At 34.1% G+C, this 20,971-nt stretch overlaps 1 long non-coding RNA gene across 1 annotated transcript in view; it reads right to left on the reverse strand.

Moving 5' to 3' along the window:
* The window catches only part of LOC143690264 (uncharacterized), a 77,062-nt gene that overhangs the window by 31,297 nt on the left and 24,794 nt on the right, over nucleotides 1–20,971 (reverse strand). Inside the window, exon 3 of the long non-coding RNA XR_013179092.1 lies at nucleotides 2,171–2,282. This is a non-coding gene — a long non-coding RNA (uncharacterized LOC143690264). The remainder of the gene's footprint in view (nucleotides 1–2,170; nucleotides 2,283–20,971) is intronic.

Consider the following 20,971-nt stretch of genomic DNA (forward strand, 5'->3'; position numbering starts at 1 on the left):
CATTCCTGCCTGCGAACCTTTCCTCTGCCCAGATTTTTTAAAATCTTGCATTATATGCTTTTTCTTCAGCTTCTCACTCTATTTAAAAACTTGGATTAGTTCAATTAATTTAAATGGGATTTTCCAGATTAATTAGTATAATGGTTCCTTCCATCATCATTTAACATATTCGATGTCTATAATCTTCTGTTACTCCCAATCCCTACAATTTTATACTAATTTTCCCTTCTCTTCCTGGCATAATTTTTCTCTTGTATTAGTTGTCCATACTTGTAACATTTCCTCACTTTCCACTAATACTTTCCTCGCTTGACACCTCAATATAAATTATTTTTGAAACACTTTTGTTGAATGTTCATTAAATTTGTATAGATATTATAGGTTCCATTTATTTTATAAGTGATTTATTTCCTCTCAAAGCATTTTGTAAGGTAGTTGTTCAATAAGCAGTTATTGAAATGATTAAACAAATGTGAATATTTAATAGCTTCTCATTAGTCAGACTGACATTGAGAGCTGCTTGTATCGTGACCCTGGGAATGTTACTCTGGGGTAAACCCTAGAAAGGTTTAAATTCATAAACAAGTATATATCAATTGAATTACAAAGTAATTTAGCAGCTGAAAAGGAGAAATACTGTATCAAACAGGTTCACTTTATAAACGATTTTAAATGCAGCTCATTGATTAAAAACTGTTGATATTCACATAAGTATTATTTATTAGCTAATGCTAAGCAATCTAATGAAGAATTGTATAAATGGAATGTAAAACAACAAACTTCAATATGGATTCTATAGCTATCATGTGTAAACCTGTCATTATCTAAGATTAATCACTCACATACCTGTCTGCATATACCTATTCTATAGTGTTTCTTGTCATTTTAGACAGGTAGCAATACAGGCACAGCTTAAAACAGGTTGAGAATTGGGTGCAAATGTTGAAGAACATTCCAGGTTAAAGAAATTTATGTGAAGCACAAAATCTTTCACTTTGTATAAATATGTACAGTGTATTATTTATCAAGAATGTTACAGATGACTAGCTACAGATAAATTCATTAAACTTTTCCAATTTTAAAAAGGAGAGATGTTTCACTTTGTTAAAGCTTCCAGAATGTAATATACAGGAAATGAATTGGCTTTTACAAAGGGGATTTATTAAGTGAAGAGCTACAATTCCAAAGCCATGAAAATGTCCAAATTTAGGCATCAAAAAGGATACCTTTGGATACTGCGATGGTGGCTCAGTAGCAGAATTCTCACCTGCCATGCTGGAGACCAGAGTTTGATTCACGGTGCCTGACCATGCCAAAAAAAAAAAGGATACCTTCACTCAAGAAAATACCAATCACATCTGGGGTTTCTCTGTCAATGGGAAGGCATACGGTAATGTCTGCTGGCTCTTCTCTCCTAGGTTGGTTTCAAAATGGCTCTCTTGTCTCCTGTGGGTCTTTCCTTAGCTTCTTTCTGTCTCCAGGTATCTGCTCTCTCTATGTTTTCTGTCTTATACTCTCTTCATAGAGGGGTCCAATAAGGATTAAGACCCACCTTGAATTGGGTGGGTCACATCTACATGGAAACAACCTGATTAAGAGGTCCCACCCACAATAGGTCTGCACCCACAAGATTGGATCAGAAGAACATGGGATTTCTGGGGAACATAAACAGTTTCAAACCAACACAGGGTGTTAGAGTGCTCTGAAATGCCTGCAACTAAATCCAAAGGCCAAATTCTATTGGTCCTAAAGTTTTATTGTGGGGAGCTGCTCACACTAATAATACAACTGGTTGGTCTAAGGAAAATCTTATACACATGGATTCACTCTCAGCCACCGTGTCAGAATAATGAGCTTTTCCCCTTTGTCTTGACCAGAAGATCTACAGTAGAAAACATAAAATAACATCTTGTTTCATTCAACAGGAGAGTAGTTTAAAACTCCCTTACCTCCAATATAAATTTAACACGTGTATTATGACTTAGTGTTTTATTTTTAGCACACTGTAAGGTGCAGGCAAAAAGCATTATAAAAAAAAGTCATCCAAAGGAAAGAAAACAGTTTATGTCTTGTACAATAGAACAGCTTCTCCTCTCCCTACCACATTATGGTTTAAAATGATTTCATATCAAACTCTCATCACAACAAAGAAATAGAAAGCTTGTCTTACCAGAGTGGGATAAAGCTTCAACCTTGGTAGAATGTTTTCTGTAGCTCTTGTCTGAAAGGAACAGATCCAAAGCAGCTTTATGCATATAACTGATCTGGCTGATCTCCCGTCCCTGCACAAAAAGTGGTATAATTGGCTCTCAAAAAGTATTGTAAACATTCATCACGAGAGTACTTGCACATCGACTCTAGTCATTGTTATCTCAGTAGGCTTTCCAAACTCACCAATTATAGTTCTACTTTCAACACTTGCTGTTCGGTTTTCTCTATCAAGAAGCTTCTGGGATTAATCTTTATAGAGACCATGAATTTTTGAGTGTCATTTCTACTACCATGTCAAGACCTTTGAGTTCTGAAACTGCAGTTCACAACTAAACAAAATACAATTTTTGTGTTTATTTTTTAATTTGACAGTGTGTAGGCTGGTCTGAAGATTAAAAGACAATGAAATATCAATGTTATTAAGTATTTCTGTTCACTATTTGATACAAGTCAAGTGAACATTCCGCATTTCTACTCTGCACAGAAGCCACATCAATAATGCCTGCAATATACCCCAGAGCCAAGATCAACTGTGCTGGATTTCTAAGTCTCAATAAATATTCCACTGTTCTTTAGCCCAAACCTTCAAAGAAGTCCAGACACAATCATTTCCTTTGATTTTTATGGGCATAATGAAAGGGTCAACACAGCCTGGACTTTCTTCTGATTTCTAAACATTCCATTTTTATGGGGGCATTAACTGCTTATAACTCTGAGTGGCATATTCCTGTTACCAAGAGAATGTGAACACTAGATCAAAAAATAAGCATCTGTGAAAAATAGTCTCAATCTGTATCATTCCTTATATTAATCTAAGCAGTAAATTGATCTTACAACTGCACTGAGGATGTGATCTTCGTCTTGTTTCTCATCTCTATAGAAGCTGGATAACAACTTTGTCATATCGCCATTTGAAAAATATGAATTAAGGGCATAGAGGGCTTTCCTGCATTTTTACGAGTCTGGCATTTTATTTTTCATCAATTATACAAACACAACAAGTATAACCAAACAATTTTATATCTATACAAATGATAATTGCATAGATCTAAAAATGACATTGAATAATAAATAACATATATTCTAAAAAGCAAGTAGGAGTTTTAGATATTCTACAATTGCAAAATTCCATCTAGTGCTGAACCTTTTTTTGCATGTGATATTTTTTAACTAAATTAAAAACAATCCAAATCTTTTCAAGCTGAACATTTCTTCCTAATAAGTTTCAGTGCTGCTTAAAGATTTTGATTATAATTCATTCTGTTGTAGACGATAGATACATACTAGATTTCTTAGAAAATAGATGACTTTAACCTTCTCATTATGTTACTTAGAGAGAAAGAGTATAAGAGAAGGAGCCCTACAGCCCTGTGCCTACATATATTTTTTAAGCTTCGTATCAGTCAACCATTCCCTCTCTTATAATCATAGAGCACTTGCCTTTATAAAATTTCTACATATATTTTCTTGTTTAATTCTTTCACAGAAGAGTGAATAGGGCATTATTCTCCATTTTGCACAAGCTAAGGTTTAGAAAGAACAAAATTCTTAACTGGCAGATATTCTGATTTTCAACTAAGTCCAAAAACCTTTTTTCAAATAATGCATCCAAGATTTTTTTTAAAAAAAGTATGTTTTATTTAGCTGGATGACTTGAAATGAAGAATAAACATGTAGGGTAATTTTACATTGTATTTCTGACTGCAATACATTGATGAACAGAGAAGTTACTTTGTAGGCCTAATGGCTGTAGAAATATTTGGCAAATGGCCTTCAAAAAGATAAACTCTTATTAAAACTATTTAAATGTAGACTACATTTATTGAGTATGCACTAGGTGCCAGGACCTTTGTTGAATTCTAAGGATACAATAGTGACTAAGTTAAACTTCATGCCTTTCTTTATACAGTTTTAAATGTAGAGATTGAAATAAAAAACCCAGCCTAGAAATATGGAGATTGTTTTGGATAATATTAGTGGCAATGACCCATGGTATGTACTGATTTATATTTTAAAAGATATACCGTTAAGTATCAGAACTATTGTACTCTCAGTATAAATGAGCATGTTTTATTAGTTTTAGCACAGAACAGTTTTTCTGATAATATTGAACTAATCATTTAAAAGTGAGTTTTGAAATTTTTTATTCTTAATATTTTAAGATAAAGTATAGACTATTTTACTACTAGTTATTTTTTTGTCATGTCATTTGGATTCCTATCTATCTATATGTGTTCGTGGGGGAGGGGGGAATAGGGTGGCTGTATTAAAAAGCTTATTGATGTGTTGATCATATAATAATTTTTTGAATGGTTCAACTATTACATGATTTGTACAGCTAAATATAAACATTTCTTCAAAAGATTATTAATATTCTGCAAAGAATGAATACAATAACAATAAAACGATTGAGACAAAAAAACAGTAGTCCTAGCATGCCACCTTAGAGAAATGGCTTCTTACTTGACTTGTTCCAGTCATTTTATCTTTGTAGGTACTCTAAAAAATGTAATCATTCTAAACATACCCTATGCTTGTTTTTAATTAACTCTACACCATAACTTTTGTCATTACTTCGGCTTCTCAAATGTAATTCTCCACCAATGGGAATATAGATTTAATGCATCTCTAGCAGTAGTTAAACTGAACTACTGAGGCAGTCTTACACATGGACCTTGACTGTCCCTGGAGAAACATTCATAATCCTTTTGAATGTTACCATTTTAAATACTGACCATGAATATGAAATGAGCATTCAGTACTGTATAAGAATCTGCTTGATTACAATGAATGTCATTGCTAACAGTGCTCAGATAACAGTACTCAGATAACACTGCTCAAGAGCGTCCAAATCTTCCAACCCACTCCAACCATCAACCAATGTTTTGATCCTTACGTATGACCACTTTCATTTTGGCAAGGAGATTTGTACATTAATTCCTCTCTTTTCACATCAGCTACTCCCTCTGCAATGAGTCATTCTCTTCGATGTAAAATCCTGCGTTAATATTTCCCTATATTTAAAAATAAAGCCCTCTCAAGGCCGCACCTCTTCCTCTTGTCACTATCTATGATGGCTAATTTCATGCATCAAATTGGCTAGGTTATTGTGTCCACTTACTTAGTCAAACAATCATTGGCCCTTGTTACTGTGAGGGTATTTCATGGATTTAAATCATTTGTCAGTTGAATGCATCTATGGTTAATTACTTCTACAATCAAAAAAGGAAGTTGTCTTCAGCAGTGATGGTATCTTCATCCAATCAGTTGGAGGCCTTAAAAGGAGAACTGAAGATTTCAGCAGCCAGAAAGAAGAATGTCTATCTCTGCATCAGCCAGTCAGCTCGTCCTGGGAAATTCATGGTGGCCTTCATTGGTGTTCTCAACTTGCAGCTTCTCTTGAGGTATTCAAAGCCACCACTGAGTGATAGACTGCCCCACGGAATTTGGACTTACCAATCTCCACAGTAGTGTGAGCAAATTACACTAACAAATCACTTAATATGTAGATATGTGAAAGTATGTGTGTGTACAGAAATAGAGATATAGATAGATAGATGATAAATATAGAGATAGATGTAGCAATAGAAATAGAGATAGAGATAGATAAAGATACAGATATAGACATGTCTCATCATTTCTGTTTCTCTGGAGAAACTTGGCTACAATAGGATATCACCTTCTAATATCTCCTCATCCCACTTTTATGGAGTGTCTAAACCCATCAAGCCATTAAAACAGAACTTATTTTACCTGATTTACCAGCAATTTTTGACCAATATTTGACGAATCCCATCTTGAAATGTTCTCTTCACTGGCTTTAGTGACACCACTCTCTTCTGATGCTGATTCTTTAATGCCATGCCGACTATTCAATCACAGGCTCATTTGCTGACTTCTGCTCTGCTGAATAATGTGTTTGGAGTACTCCTTAAATGATCCTGGACCCCTTTCTCTAAATTTTCCCTTTAGGTAATCTCACCCAGATACATACCTTTAACTATCATTTAGGTCCTGTTGACTACCAGCCTGATATCTCTATTCTGCTCCAAATGTGATTCTCCATCTGCTTTCTAATTTCTCTTCTTGCCACTCTAACAGGCATTTTAAAACCCAACATGGCCAAAACAGAAGGATTGGTTCTACCACATCCCTTGCAAACCTGACCTTTCTCATCTCTTCTATATTTTAGTAAAATTTACCAATTCTAAGGCAAAAAGCCAAATATACATATTGTTCTAGTTTGCTAGCTGCCGGAATGCAACACACCAGAGACGGATTGGCTTTTAATAAAAGGGGATTTATTTTGTTGGTTCTTCAGAGGAAAGGCAGCTAAGTTTCCACTGAGGCTCTTTTCTTACGTGGAAGGCACAGGATGGTCTCTGCTGGTCTTCTCTCCAGGCCCCTGGGTTCCAACAACTTTCCCCGGGGTAATTTCTTTCTCCATCTCCAAGGGCCCGGGCTGAGCTGCAAGTGCTGAGATGAGGAATGCCAAGCTGCTAGACTGTGCTACATTGCGTTCTCTCATTTAAGCACAAGCCAATTAAGTTAAAGTCACTCATTGCAGCAGACACGCCTCCTAGCCGACTGCAGATGTAATTAGCAACAGATGAGATTCACCTACCATTGGCTCATGTCCACAGCAACAGAACTAGGTGCTTTCACCTGGCCAAGTTGACAACTGAATCTAACTACCACACATATATACATATTTTAATATATTTGCTTTACATTCTATAGCCTACATTTCTTGCTACTATGTCTCCAGTCCAAACCACTCCTTAGAGATGATATTGTGATTTTGTGACTAGACTCTTATCTTAAGTCACTCTTGACCATATCTGTCTCATCATGATGCTTATCACAATTTGATATTATTGTATCCATATTTTTTCTGCCTGTGCATTATCTGTCTCCCTTATGTAGTATGTGCTTACAGTACTACAGCGCTCTGTAAATATTTGTTGAATGGATTTTAAATGATCTACTACTTTTTGACATTTGTTTCTAAATTCACTTTACATTGAAAAAATGTGTAGAATTATTTGATGAGTTATTCATTTTTTTATCAAAAATATTTTGAATTTAATTAAATATATTTCTGCTAAAATTATCATACAATCTTTTTTTCCATTGATCTCTTAATATTTTCAATTAAATTAACAGAATTCTTGGAATTAACTTGTGGTTTTTTGAAAAAATGTTATTTTTTCAGGTAAAATTCATATATTGAAAAATTAACTATTTTAACGTTTAAAATTGAATGGCCTTTAGTATACTCAAAATTTCTCCAATGACAACTTTAATCAAGCTTGAAAACATTTGTATCAATTTAAAAGTAAACCCCAAACACATTAACAGCCATTCTCAATTGCCCCCACTCTGCAGTCCCTGGAAACCACCAGTCTTCTTCCTGTTTCTGTGGATTTTCAAATTTGGGATATATCATATAAATGGAATATGCCATATGCCAAAATGGAATGTATGCCATTTTGTGCCTGGCTTCTTTCGCTTAGCATAATGTTTTTGAAGTTCACCCATATTGTGGCATGTACCAGTAGTTCATTCTTTTATGACTTAATAATTTTTCATTCTATGCATATCTTGTTTGCCCATTCAAACGTTGATGAACATTTGTATTGTTTCCAGCTTTTGACTATTTGAATAGTGCTGCTATGAACAAATGAATATATTAATTTTTTTGAGTACTTGTTTTCAATTATTGTGGTATATACCTAGGAGGGGATTTGCTGGGCCATATAGTAATTCCCTGTCTAATTTTTGGAGAAACTGTCAAATTGTTTTCCACAGTGGCTATACCATTTTACTTTATCACCAACAATATTTAAGGTTTCTTATTTCCCTGAATCCTCAAAGCAGACTCAGCAGAAGTTAGGGTTTCAATATCCCCAGTGTTATCATCATCACCTCTTATATCCCCATTACAATTTGCAGAATTCCGTTCCTTCACAAATAATGTCCTCACTTTAATAGCACACACCCTATAAGTCTGGAAATTCAATTTGTGCTGTAATTCAGCCATGCATATAATGAGACTGTGTTTTTTTTTTCAGAAATCTCAAGTCTTTGGCTACAAGAAATGAGTTTTCAAAGCCCAGAAAGAAATACTTATGTCTTTATCTCATCTTTTTCTTTAATAACTTTTTCTACTGCATTTGACAACAAAATCTGCTAAACTATCCAATATACCATCAATCAGACATGACTTTTATTAGCATTTGACTAGGAGTAGCCAATGGTGATATTTTGCATATCTCTATTGCCGATTTAACCATGAGTTATCAATAGCCTCCTGATGATTGAATATAGAGCCATCATTCCTTCAGGTAGCTCTGAGACATGTTAAAACAGACACAAACACACAATCCTTTGAAAGAAAGAATAGGAATCTCCTCTGTTCCCCCCAGAACCAGGGTTCAAAATCCCTTAATGGGAATGTGAGCTGGTGTCCTCAAGAATATGACAAAACTGAGGGAGATGGTAGGACATGGTCTAGTAAAAATGCCACAAAGTCCTCATCGCACTTTTAAGTTGCTTCTTTCCTGCTTCAGCATTAATTAACCTGATTGTTGCAAACCTTTGACTATTTCCAGAGTTCAACAATGTTGGTTTAGACAGGCACCAGGTTTCGAACCCATGTCTCCAGCATGGCAGGTGAGAACTCTGTCTGCTGAGCCACTGTGGCCCAACCTCAAATTATTTTTTAAATATTATTCTTGATGAAAAAGTATTGCAAAGGTCTTTTTAAATACAGACAAAAACATTGGAAATATTAAACTACCTCCTCTGGAGAAGGCCCTATATTCTCGGAAGCATTAGGGGCTGCCAGTTTGATGGGGCCTGCCCTTATGAAACTTTTTCCTGCAAAGGAGAAGCTAAGCCTACTTATGATTATGCCTAAGAGTCACCCCTGAGATACACCTTTGTTGCTCAGATGTAGCCTCTCTCTCTAAGCCATTTGAATAATCATTGTTTCTAGGAAAGCTGTTCCAGATAATATTGTCAAGGTATTAGAAAAGCATTCACTTTCTTTAAAAAATATGCCATTATTGCACAGATTGTACAGGTAATTTTTCTTCATTTCACATCTGTTTATGAATGTTCTTGAGATTCTGGCTTAGAGAAAGCAAGATTTGCTTTATTTATTTATTTATTTGCAGATCTGCAAAATCAACGTCTTAATGAAAAAAAGAGAAACATAAGACATCATCTTATCATTTATGCTATCTTATTGCACGTCTCCTCACATTGAGTTCCACATATTGTTTTATGTATTTTCTACTGTTCATACAATTAGTTAAAAATGGCTATCACGACTCGGAGCTACATCTTATCACTCATTCCTCCAGAGTACACGGATGTGGTTAGCCATGGTGGAAAGAGTCCGCATATCACATTCATACAGATACAAGTCTGAATATATGTAAACTTGGGCAAATTGTCCAATGTTACTATCCTTCTTTTCTACATCTATGTGAAGGGGATGGTTAAAATCAATTTACAGGTTGATTGAAAGAGGGTATAATGAATGGGAAATGCTGAGACCTTTACATGTTGTATATATTAGCATTACCCATGAATATATATATCCCAATCTAAATATGTTTCATTAACATATGCACCAGTAAGAATGGCTCATTTGGGCATATATCACAGTGTTTCATATAAAACATAAGCTCAGAATATAATGATATAAAAATGATTCAATAAGCTGAATAATACCAAAGAGAACAGATGCAGAATAGTGGTCAGATAGCAGAGCAGCATCCCAAAAGGAAAGGGTGCCGTTTTTTTAAACGAGCAGTATTCTATTCACATATGGGCTGAGCAAACAAGAATGACTGTAAAACCATGGCTTCTTCTAAAAGTAACAAGAACTGTAACTATAAACTTATAAAAGTTTAGAGGTAATTTTTTTTACCACTAAATAAAGTCATATTGAATAAGCACCAGGTATATAAAAAAAAGGAACATGTTTAAAGGACTGGTTTCAGTAAAAGCCCATAATTTGTCTGGAGTCTGAATCTCATTGTAAGTTTTATTGCTGTGAGTGGACTTGGTTTATAGTCTTCCTCAGATGTCCTCAGGGGGCAAAAATTGGTTCTCTTTAAAGAGTGAGGAGAGCATATGTAAACACAAGAGAGATAGGGGAGAAGACATCCGAAACATAAGAGCCAGAAAATAAAATAGAAAATCTCCCACAGAAGGACACACCATTATTTAATTTTTGGCTATGATGTATTTATGAAGCAACACATTTTATTAAGTAAATTAGCTAAGCATTTTCAGGATTTCACTGCATTTCTATGATTAACCAACTCTAAGATGTCAGTTAACATCGTTTTGTCTGTTACCAGGGAGATTATTTATTTATCTATTTAATAGACATTTTTTCCAAAGGGCTAGTCTCTATTAGAAAGCAGATCAGTGATTTTCTGAGGATCAAAGTGGGTTTGGATGTTCACTGTAGAGGGACAAAACAGGCACTGTTTAAGGTGAAGAAACTGTTCCATATCATGATACGTCACACAGGTGCATAACATGATCAAAACTGATCAAATGTGTGCACTTAAAGAGGATGCATTTTATTGTGTGTAACATATACCTCAAGAAAAATCTAATGAGAAGAAGAAAAATTAAAAGAGTGAGGCCAAGAAAAATTATAAAGATTGAATTTCAGTTGGGTCACAGCAATGCCCAACTCTAAGAACTTCTCTTCACAAGGGTAAATCGTGCCTTCTGGAGTTATGTGACACACAAGGCCTTTTATATCATGCCATCATCTTCCATGCCCCATGTAGCACTTCACTTTCAGTGTGAATTCTTTATCAAATGCACACTGTCTTCCATTTTTCTTATCTGCAGAGATCTCTCAGCTTAATGAAATTGGGAATGCACAGAGCCACACTTATATAAAATGACTGTGATAATGATTTTTTAATGGACTATAATAAACTCCTCCATAATAAGTAAGCTGTTTTCATATTAGTTTTGAAAATGCTTAATAAACACATAATAGGTCATAACAGCTTTGACAAAAAGGAAATATTAAAAAGTGGCATACAAAAAAGAATGATAAATAAATATTGAATTTGAAGGTCAATACTCACATCACAATTAATATGATATTTCTTTTTCCTAACCTTTTTTCTCCTCTGTATTTTCCCCCTTTTCAACCCTCCTCCTCCTTCTCTCTCCACCCTCTTCCTTCTTTCCACTTCTTCTCATTATTATAGCAGCTAACATTTATTGAATCATTATTTGCCCAGTGCTTGTCTGCATACTTTACAGATTCCCTAAGTTAGCTTTTCTTTTCCTTTATATCTGCCATATTTTCTTCTTTATTAAGTCTTTCACCTTTCACTTTTTAAAGTGACTTGTTTCTTTGTTTTCAGTTCCATCTCATGGTATCCATTCACGCTCATGTGTATCATTTACCAATGAACGCTTTAGAAAATTACCACACAATTTTTTCTTCCCTCCCATCACTTGCTTCTTAGACCTTGGGTTTTCCCCCAGCATTTTTATTAAAATAAATCTTTTATTTACAGCTGTGTGTCAGTATTATTTATTCTTGAACTCTCTGAGTTATTTTGCTTATTTAAATTTTCCATTTAAATTTCCAACCCCTATTCAGTTACCCTTATCTAAAATATTGCCTTCCTTTTGCAAGCTGAATTTCCTTCTACAAATCTTAAAATGTCACTATGACCATTCTTAACCCCATATTTGGAATAATTCAGAAACTTTGCTTCTGGTGTTATATTTCCAACTGCACTACTCTGCATCTTAAAGCCATCTGCTATTATTTGAGAGATACCGTGCTAACAACTGTGATTAATAGCCACTTGAACAAAGCATAGATTTTGTCCTCAAGAACTTACAGTCTGCTTGAAAAAGAAAAAGAATGCACAATAGCGATGAGATATGAAGAATGAGCTGTCTTGCTGTTAGGTAAAAGCTCTGTCTCATATTGCGTTTGATGTTATTTAGCATTACCAAATGGACAGCTTTCGGGGAAATAACTATTCTACTTTAAGACTCCAGATAAAGCTGCATCAAACCTAACTTTAATCATTTAATTGATTAATTCTTTTTTTTCACTCCATGTATTTAATACTAATTTATTTATCTTCTCATGCATACTGGGAACTGTTCTAGACATTTATATTGGTGACTGAACTTTCCAAAGTGATTAGATGAGCCATGCAATACATAGACCAAAAACAATTGAAAAGTAATATGGATGTCGATATAGATGTCAATACAGATAGATACAGATAATACAGATATACAGGTATAGATATAGACGTCTTGGTAGAAATAGAAACAGAAAAGTTACATGAATAGAGGGAATGAAACCATTCAGGCAAAGTTTGCCTTCGCAGAGGGAACATATGTGTGGAAGCAGACCACATTTATGTCCTTTTTAGGGGCTTTGCATGTCCTGTTCTCCAAGAATGCTCTTTCTCCGCATATTTAATAACAGTTCCCCCTTCCACATTCAGGTTTCTGTGAAACATCACTATAGCTCAGTTTTCCGAGCTCTACTCATTTCCCTTCGGCAATAATGATTTCCCCACTTACATAGCCGTGTTCTGCTTATTTATGTACTTCACATTGAATAACTTTCATTATCAGCAAAACTTTCCTATTCTTTGCCATGATTCCTTGGATCACCATACAAATAACTTACTTGCAACTAATTCCTTGTTTTGGAGGCAGCTTTCTGGAAACCCAACCAAAGTCACTTTCTTGGTATGCAATTCTCTCTTACCACTCGAATTAAAATTACAACTCCACTGTAAAACAAGTACTAACTATCTCTTTATGTTATATTCCTCATTACATTGTCATGAACTAGCAAATTATACAGGGTACTCATTTATCTGTTTATCACCTGAACCCCAAAAAGAAAGTAAAGCTATGAGAGCAGGACTTTTCATTATTTTTTGTAGCACTAGTACCTATAATAAGGCCTGATACCTGGAAGGTACTCCGTAAATTATTTTGGAAGGAATGGCTATTTAAATAAATCTTGAAAAAAAACAAATGAAAAACTGAAAGAGTTTCCGTTGAGAGTCACAAGGTCATGAGGTAAGCAAGGAGTTAGTGGTTAATCAAAATTTATTTGTTTCTCCCCCACGTAAATTATTCACTAAAAAACTAATAAATGTAGTAATATAAATTAGATTAAGGCTTTGATTCTTGCTTAAATATAATTTTAGGTTGAGCAGGAAAGCCAAAAATAAGGACCTTTTCTTTTATGGTTTCCACAGTAAGAGAAGAAACATGACTCAGGAAATGATTCAATCCAATGATGTGCAGCCACACATTTTACAGGTCTCTTAATCTCTGCAAAGAGTTAAGGTATTTGTGTATTATATATCTGGAAAGAAAGTCAGTTGGGATAAGATAGAACATACACAACTCAGTTACTAATATTGGGGCCCATTAGGTTTTTGTTTAGTATGTCATACATTGTGTTGAACCAGTGATACCATAATTGAGAATACTCAATTGGTATGATAATACTTATGTAATTTTAATGCCTCTTTCCCATAAGCTAGAGTTTACAAAGCATAGGCAGCCGTCAACTATTACTGTAAAGAAGAAAAAGTATAATATTATGATTATTAGGCCTGTGTTCAAATTCCAGCTCTGCCATTTACTAAGTTTACTAAATCTTGCATAAATTATTCCAGGTGTTCTTAGTTTTTTTTATAGGAATAAAACAAATGAGGCAATATGCACAACTCTGTACATTTGTATGAATTTTTACAAAGTTAACATATTTATCAAGCCAGTCATTTAACAAATAAAATTATAGAACGTTTTCAATTACACAGAAGTCTGCATGATGGCCTCAACCAGACATTTCTCTTTTCCACCTCCCTGCGTTAACCATTCTTTTTGCTCATGTCAGCATAATCAATTGGGTTTGTTTTTGAAATTTATATAAAAGGACTAATACACTAGGTAATAGTTCAGATCTGACTTCTTATGCACGACCTTATATGTGAGGTTCAGTACTGTTGTTACATGTGGGTAGCCATTTGATCATTTTCATTTTGTGTCGTTTTACTCTACATGATTATACCATGTCTAATGTATCTATTCCATGTTTCATAGGAATTTGAGACAGTTTTGACTAAAGATTATGCTGCCCTGGACAGATTACTTTTATGGCATATATATACATGAGAGAGAGGTATTCAAATGTTCAGGTTTAATTAGCATTGCTAACTTTACAAGATGGCAATGTCAGTTTCTGCATTCACCAATGATAAATAAAATTTCTAACTTCTCCATCTTTGCTAACATTCATACTATTAATGTAGTTTCATTGTGTCTTCAGTACTCACTCTTGCATTAATCTGTATTTTTCTGAATAAGAATGATGCTAAGCATTTCTGTATAAGCTTATTGGATATTTGGATAGCTACCTCAGTGAAGTGTGTACCTTTTCATAAGGTTGTCTTATTTCGTTAAATTGCCATTTCATATAGATTCGTAGGAATTCCTTATTAATCATACATAAAAATTACCAGATAAAAACATTTTCTGACAACTCAAAGTACCAAAATACTCTCATTCTGTGACTTGATTTTTACTTTCCTAATAGTGAGCAGAATTACTTTTATTGTAGTTCAATTTCCATTTTTTTATTGTTAGTGCTTCTTGAGTCTTGTTAACATATATTTGCCTACCAAGATATTTTGCCATACGTATATTTTATGTTATCTTCTAGAAATTTTATTTATTATCTTTCACATTTGAGTCCCAGTTCCCCTGGGGTTCAGTTACTTATTTTGTACTATGCAAAATAACAGCCAAGTGTTTTATTTCCCTCTCTTCCCTCATTCCTTCTCCCTCCATCCCTCACGCTCTTCGTCCCTTTCTTTCCATCTAGAAGATGTATTGAAAACACGATCCTTGCTCTACTACACAGTGTGCTAAGTTTGATGCACAGTAGGTGATTGCATAAAGAAGGTGGATCAGCCGTCAGTCTTACTTGTTTCCTTTCAAGGAACCTCTTTCAGGTTCCTTCTCAGCCCCTCTCTCAGGCTGCTTTTGAAGTCATTTTACATGTGGTTTGACCTAGGTTTACTGCGAAGTGGCTAGATTTTCTTAGCATTTATATTGCTTGGGATTCTAACAGTTTCTTTAATTGTTGTTGTGATATCTTTTTGTCAAATATGAAACAGTATTCGTCAGTATCTCTTTGATTTTTGCTTTTGCCCATTGTCTTCTTTCTTTCTGGTACTCTATTTGCATGTAAGTCCTACTTTCTGTTTTTCCTGGATATTCTCTATTCTGTGCCATAGGTGGCTTTTAAAAAAGATTAGATAGTAATCCTCTCTTCTGCTGTGTTAATATCCTTTTATACCATCTATTAAATTCTTTACTTCAGTTATAATTTTCTGTTCTAGAATTTCACTTTATATACACATACATCTTAATTTAAGTTTTCTGGTGAAATTTTCCATCTTTTATTCTACTTTTGAATGTTTTAGTTAAAGTTATCTTAAAGTTTTTGATTATTTCAATATTAGATGATAAGTGGGTGTATTTTATTGCTTATATTTTCCTGTGCTTTTGAACTTTTGGTCCTATTTCTTGGGGAACCAATATGTTTCATTTAATTGCTGGTAAGCAGAAATTCATAGGCACATCACCTTATTCCATTGAGACTGATATATTTCTGGTTTGCTTTATATATAGGGTATTACACTTTTGAGTTCTCCAATGAAAGTGTGGGATACTAACCAGAATAATCCTTCCTTATTAGTCCCTGAACTCTAATTGTTGATTCTCTCTGTAATGCTGAGTTCTATTTTGTTTTTTGACTTGGTTTAATTGTTTTCTACTTGGTTTCTCTTCCATTAGTCCGTGAATGTGCAGTTTAGGAATTGAGAAAATGCCTCGAGGCAAATTGCACACAGGATGTTGTGCTCAATTCTCTGAGTTTTCCTTTACTTCTGTGATCTTGGCCTCCTAAATACTGTCTGCTTGGTAACTTTGGCTCCAGTATTTGCCTCCTGAGCTCAGTGATCTTGAGACCAACTCCAGACTTACATTTTTCTATTCAGAGCTTATGTCTAACACATGAAGCAGCAAACTCTTTAGGAAGGGATTGGAGGCAAAAGAAAGCTTACCTCAATTTATTTTCTCTTCTCCTATTCTTGGTTTCCCAAGTTCTCCAGTGCCTTGATGCCTTCAAACAGTTGGTTTTGCATTATTTGAGCTTTTATAGTTGCTTTCAATGAGATATCAAAGTCTGATATCTATTATTTCATTATAGCCAGAAATAAAAGTCTGGGCAAGTATTTAAAAGTCTGTAATTCTTGTTTTCTTCTTCTTTAAATGAAAATAAATATACCTCTCAGAGGGTATATTTAAATCATGAATAAGAGGATTCCTTATGTAAATTGCATTACCAAGCACATTGTAAGTGATTAATAAAGGACAGAGTTTATAATTAGCTGTTGTTTTAATTAATAAATAATAAAGGCAACCACCACCATCATAGCAATTTTTGGCAGTATATAGCACTCAAATAAAAATATATATATATATGGAATTATAATATCAAGAATAAAATAAGTTGTAGTTTTTTCAGTTGAAAAAACTATTTTTCATGTAGGATATTGCTGAAGTTCACCCTGGAATATTTCCCTGAAACATCATCTCTTTTTGTAAATCATCTCAATTCATAAGGAGAAGAAAGGGGCCTCACCCTATTTTAGCAGTGAGGTAGTTGCTCATTTCGCTATGAGTAAAACAAAACTTAAAACATTGTCTTAAACTAGGAAGAGGTAAATTTTCTGGTTTAGCAATTAGTCGAGAAGCAGGCAGGCCAGGTTGGTGCGGTGACTCAAAGATGGAAATGGGGACTTGCCATCTCACTCTTTCTGCTCCATCCTTTTAGTCTTTAGCTTGTGTCCCTCTTTCTGTTTGCCTCATGTTGGCACAGAGGGAAACCTTCCTGCAGTGTCACGTCGACAGGTAAGAACGGAAAGCTGACAGCAGCAATGAGAAGGCAGCCATGCCCATGTCAGGAAAGTAAATCTCCCCGGAAATTATGAGCAGACATCTGCATCTGGGACTTTTGTGCCAGAATGACTTAATTCTTAACTATTAGGGCTATTTGGAAATGTAGTCTTTCTTTCGAGATAGACACATTGCCTTCTCAAACCAAAATTTCCTCACAATTTTATTCACCTTATCATGTACATAATTACATTCTTATCTATTTTATTGTTTCTTAATGTATGATCAGCCATGATAAATTAATGCAAGGCTAAATTCATTTGGGAATCACTTTATATGATAATTTTCTTGAGTCAATAAAAAGGTCAGAAAATTCCTACAGAAAAATTGTTGATTATTTTTTAAATAATGCATTTGAAAAACAGGTTACTTTGGTAAAATATCTATAAATAAACAGCAGAGATATTAATATTTAGCATTCACCTTGGAAAACTATAATACATAATTTATATATGATGATACACATATATACTTATATAAGTATATATGAACAGATTGGGATAAATATTTAGCATTCACCTTGGAAAACTATAATACATAATTTATATATAATAATACACATATATACTTATATAAGTATATATGAACAGATTGGGATAGATAGATAAAAATACAATATGAGTATATAGATTTTATATATGTATTTCCTTATGAATTCAGGTAATATCCAACAATGAAATGGATAGAACATTTATTGTGTATCCTGCATTTTCAGTGTTAGGGAAGTAAGCAAGGAACCAATTCCATAACATTGAGAATCATTTTTAAAAATAGCAACAGTGATTTGGTTTTCAAAAAAATCACAAATCAGAAAAGGAACGAACTTGCTAAATATTTTAAGAACTATTATTAAATATATGTAAGGAACTTCAGGTTTTGACATTGAGATAATTATCCAATACATCGAATGCTGTTTCTGTCTGAACATCATTTTGTCTATTTCCTTTGCTGTCCTCCTACATTTCTTCCTATATATTGCGATACCAGTCAACACTGCAAAGGCATTCGTGCTGTCATTGTATTGATAACTAAGTTATTTTATTATGCTGGTTTCATGCCATTTCCTGATTACCTGCTTGGGCTAACAGTAAATCCTATTATCCATGATTTAATTTAAAATGTCCCTGTGTCATTGCTTAGGTCTCTAAAGCTTTAGCATAAAAGGAAATAGCAAATGTGTGTGAATGGAAAAGGATTAATTCCCACTATACATTCCAGTATCAAATAATCCAGCCATGTGAGCAGGACTATTCAGTACAATACTTTGGTGGTTCTAATAGTCCACGAGTGTACATAACATGACCTTAAATAAATCATTCTTGTGTGAGGGATATCTATTTCAGGATAGCTTTTTTTTTCTCTGGATGAGGCCGACCCTGGTTCAGTTCTTATTACCAAAAATGTGTCTTGTTAAATAACTGAAAGTTTCATTTCTTTCACACAATTTCAGTGTTGAAATGGAACTTTTAAACCTCTTATTATTTCTAAAAATAGAAAAGTGAAAAATAATATACAAAAGAAAAGTCTTCCTACAAAAAGACAATGAAATCTTTCTAAACACAATCCTCTGCAAGCAAGAGTTTAGGAGAAAGGTTTGGTGGCAAGCATGACACAAAGGTTCCTACATTTTCCTCTGAAAGGATTCTTTTTAATATATATTCAAATAAAATTACAGAAAGAATAGTTTTAAAATTAGAAAATATGCAAGCAAAGTTGCATTTACACATTATTATTATTATTACTATTATTATTATTATTTGCCTTAAGACCGGCTTTGCATACTGTTTTTTTTTGCACTTTCACATTATTTTATAAATGATTTTTTGCTATCCTAAGCTTCAAAAACATCTAAATTTCAAACAATGTGTCATATCCCTATTCTTATCATCAAGAACTGGACCTGTTCTTTTACTAAGCACCTTGTCATAAAGGAAGTTTTGCAAGAAAGACTAAGAATTCCAAGAAATTTTATTCTAAGGTAACTGAAAAGAAAGAGTAATAATTGAACTAAGTCTTAAATACCAAAAAATACACTTCTAATGATCTCTAGAATTAAAAATGTCCCACAAAATCATGTTAGGCAAGAGACTATTTCTAGATATATATCCTTACTATTCCTCATTTTACTCATTAATGCAAATAGAAATAAAAACTTATATTTATTTACTTTGTTAAAGAATTATCACACTGGAATATTGAGACAGTACTGTAGTCAAAGTCACCCAGAATTCAGAAGGTCAATATTTCAAAGAAAAGGACATATTCAGGTCTTTGTACGTAGTAAGTTGTTATTGTTACGAATTATTTTAGTTTGTAAATGCAGCTGGGAATGCAGTATACCAGAAATGGGTTGGCTTTTATAAAGGAAATTTATTGTTACACATTTACAGTTCTAAGGCCATAAAAATGTCCAAACTACGGTATCCAGAGAGAGATACCTTGACTCAAGAACAGACTGTGAAATCTGGGGTTTCTCTGTGAGCTGGGAAAGCACATGACAATATTTGCTAGCTTTCTCTCCCATCTTTTCTTTTCAAACAGCTTTGCTGGGGGCATTTTCTTTCTGCATCCCCAAACATCTCTCTGTGTTGGTTCTGCAGCAACTGTCTAGTTTCTATTGGCTCTCTCAACTCCGGGCATCTCATGGGGCTTCTGTATTTCAAACATTTGTGTCTGGGTCCACCTCTGAGTTTTCTCTAAACTGTTCCTCATTTTAAAGGACTCTAGTAAACTAATCAAGACTTGAATGGGCAGAGTCATGTCTCCATCTAATTAAAAGATCAAACCCACATTAAAGTGGGTCAATTTCCTTGGAAACTATCTAATCAAAGATTTGTATCCTAAACAATACGTCTGGCCCCACAAGACTGGATCAGAATTAAAACATGGCTCTTCTGGGATACATAAACCAGAATACATATACTAGAATATACAGACAAATATTGCAGTCAAAGTCACCCAATATCAGAAGGCCAATATCTCAAAAAAAAGGATATATTCAGGTCATTGCACAGAGTAAGCTGTTATTGTTACCAAGTATTACTGTAAAAGTTTGTTAGATCACCATCACCACCACCATCATCATCATCAATACCGGTCTCTAGGGAGGGTTCCTGAGATTCTTGGATGGACAAAAGAAAATTCTGAGCATAGAGTCAGAAAATGTGGAAGTTAAATTATTGGATAAGGGAAGACCCAGAAAATATCCCAATTGGGGTATTTGAGGGTTGAAAGATTCAGGCATCTGGACAGTAAACTAGAATATTCCTCTGATTCATTTCCCTACCCCCTGCTTAATAGATTATAGTGGAAATAGCTATGGTGTCACTGGGAGTCTAACATCAGTTCTTGGTGAAGTTTTGGTCAGTCTTTCAAAGAAGGAAAAGATTACAGAGCAGAATTGAATGAGAGGAGGTCAATGTACTTGGGAAAGACAAGGGTTTAACAATTAATCAATCATATATGTGGAAGGAGAAAGACCAAAAATCTTCCGTTGTCTCTCTCTCCTGGGGCCCAAAGAAAGTCATCATACTTCATCTTTTGTCTCAATCATTTGTCAAACAAAGAATGGGCTGGATATTATAAGTTATTTTTTTCAGTACAGGTAAATTTCTAGGACATTCTTGATTATGGTTTTGATAAAGACATCATGGTAGTGTATGATGTTTATTTAAATGTAATAACA

Source organism: Tamandua tetradactyla, chromosome 7 (genome assembly GCF_023851605.1).
Source record: "Tamandua tetradactyla isolate mTamTet1 chromosome 7, mTamTet1.pri, whole genome shotgun sequence".
In the NCBI taxonomy this organism is placed as follows: domain Eukaryota; kingdom Metazoa; phylum Chordata; class Mammalia; order Pilosa; family Myrmecophagidae; genus Tamandua; species Tamandua tetradactyla.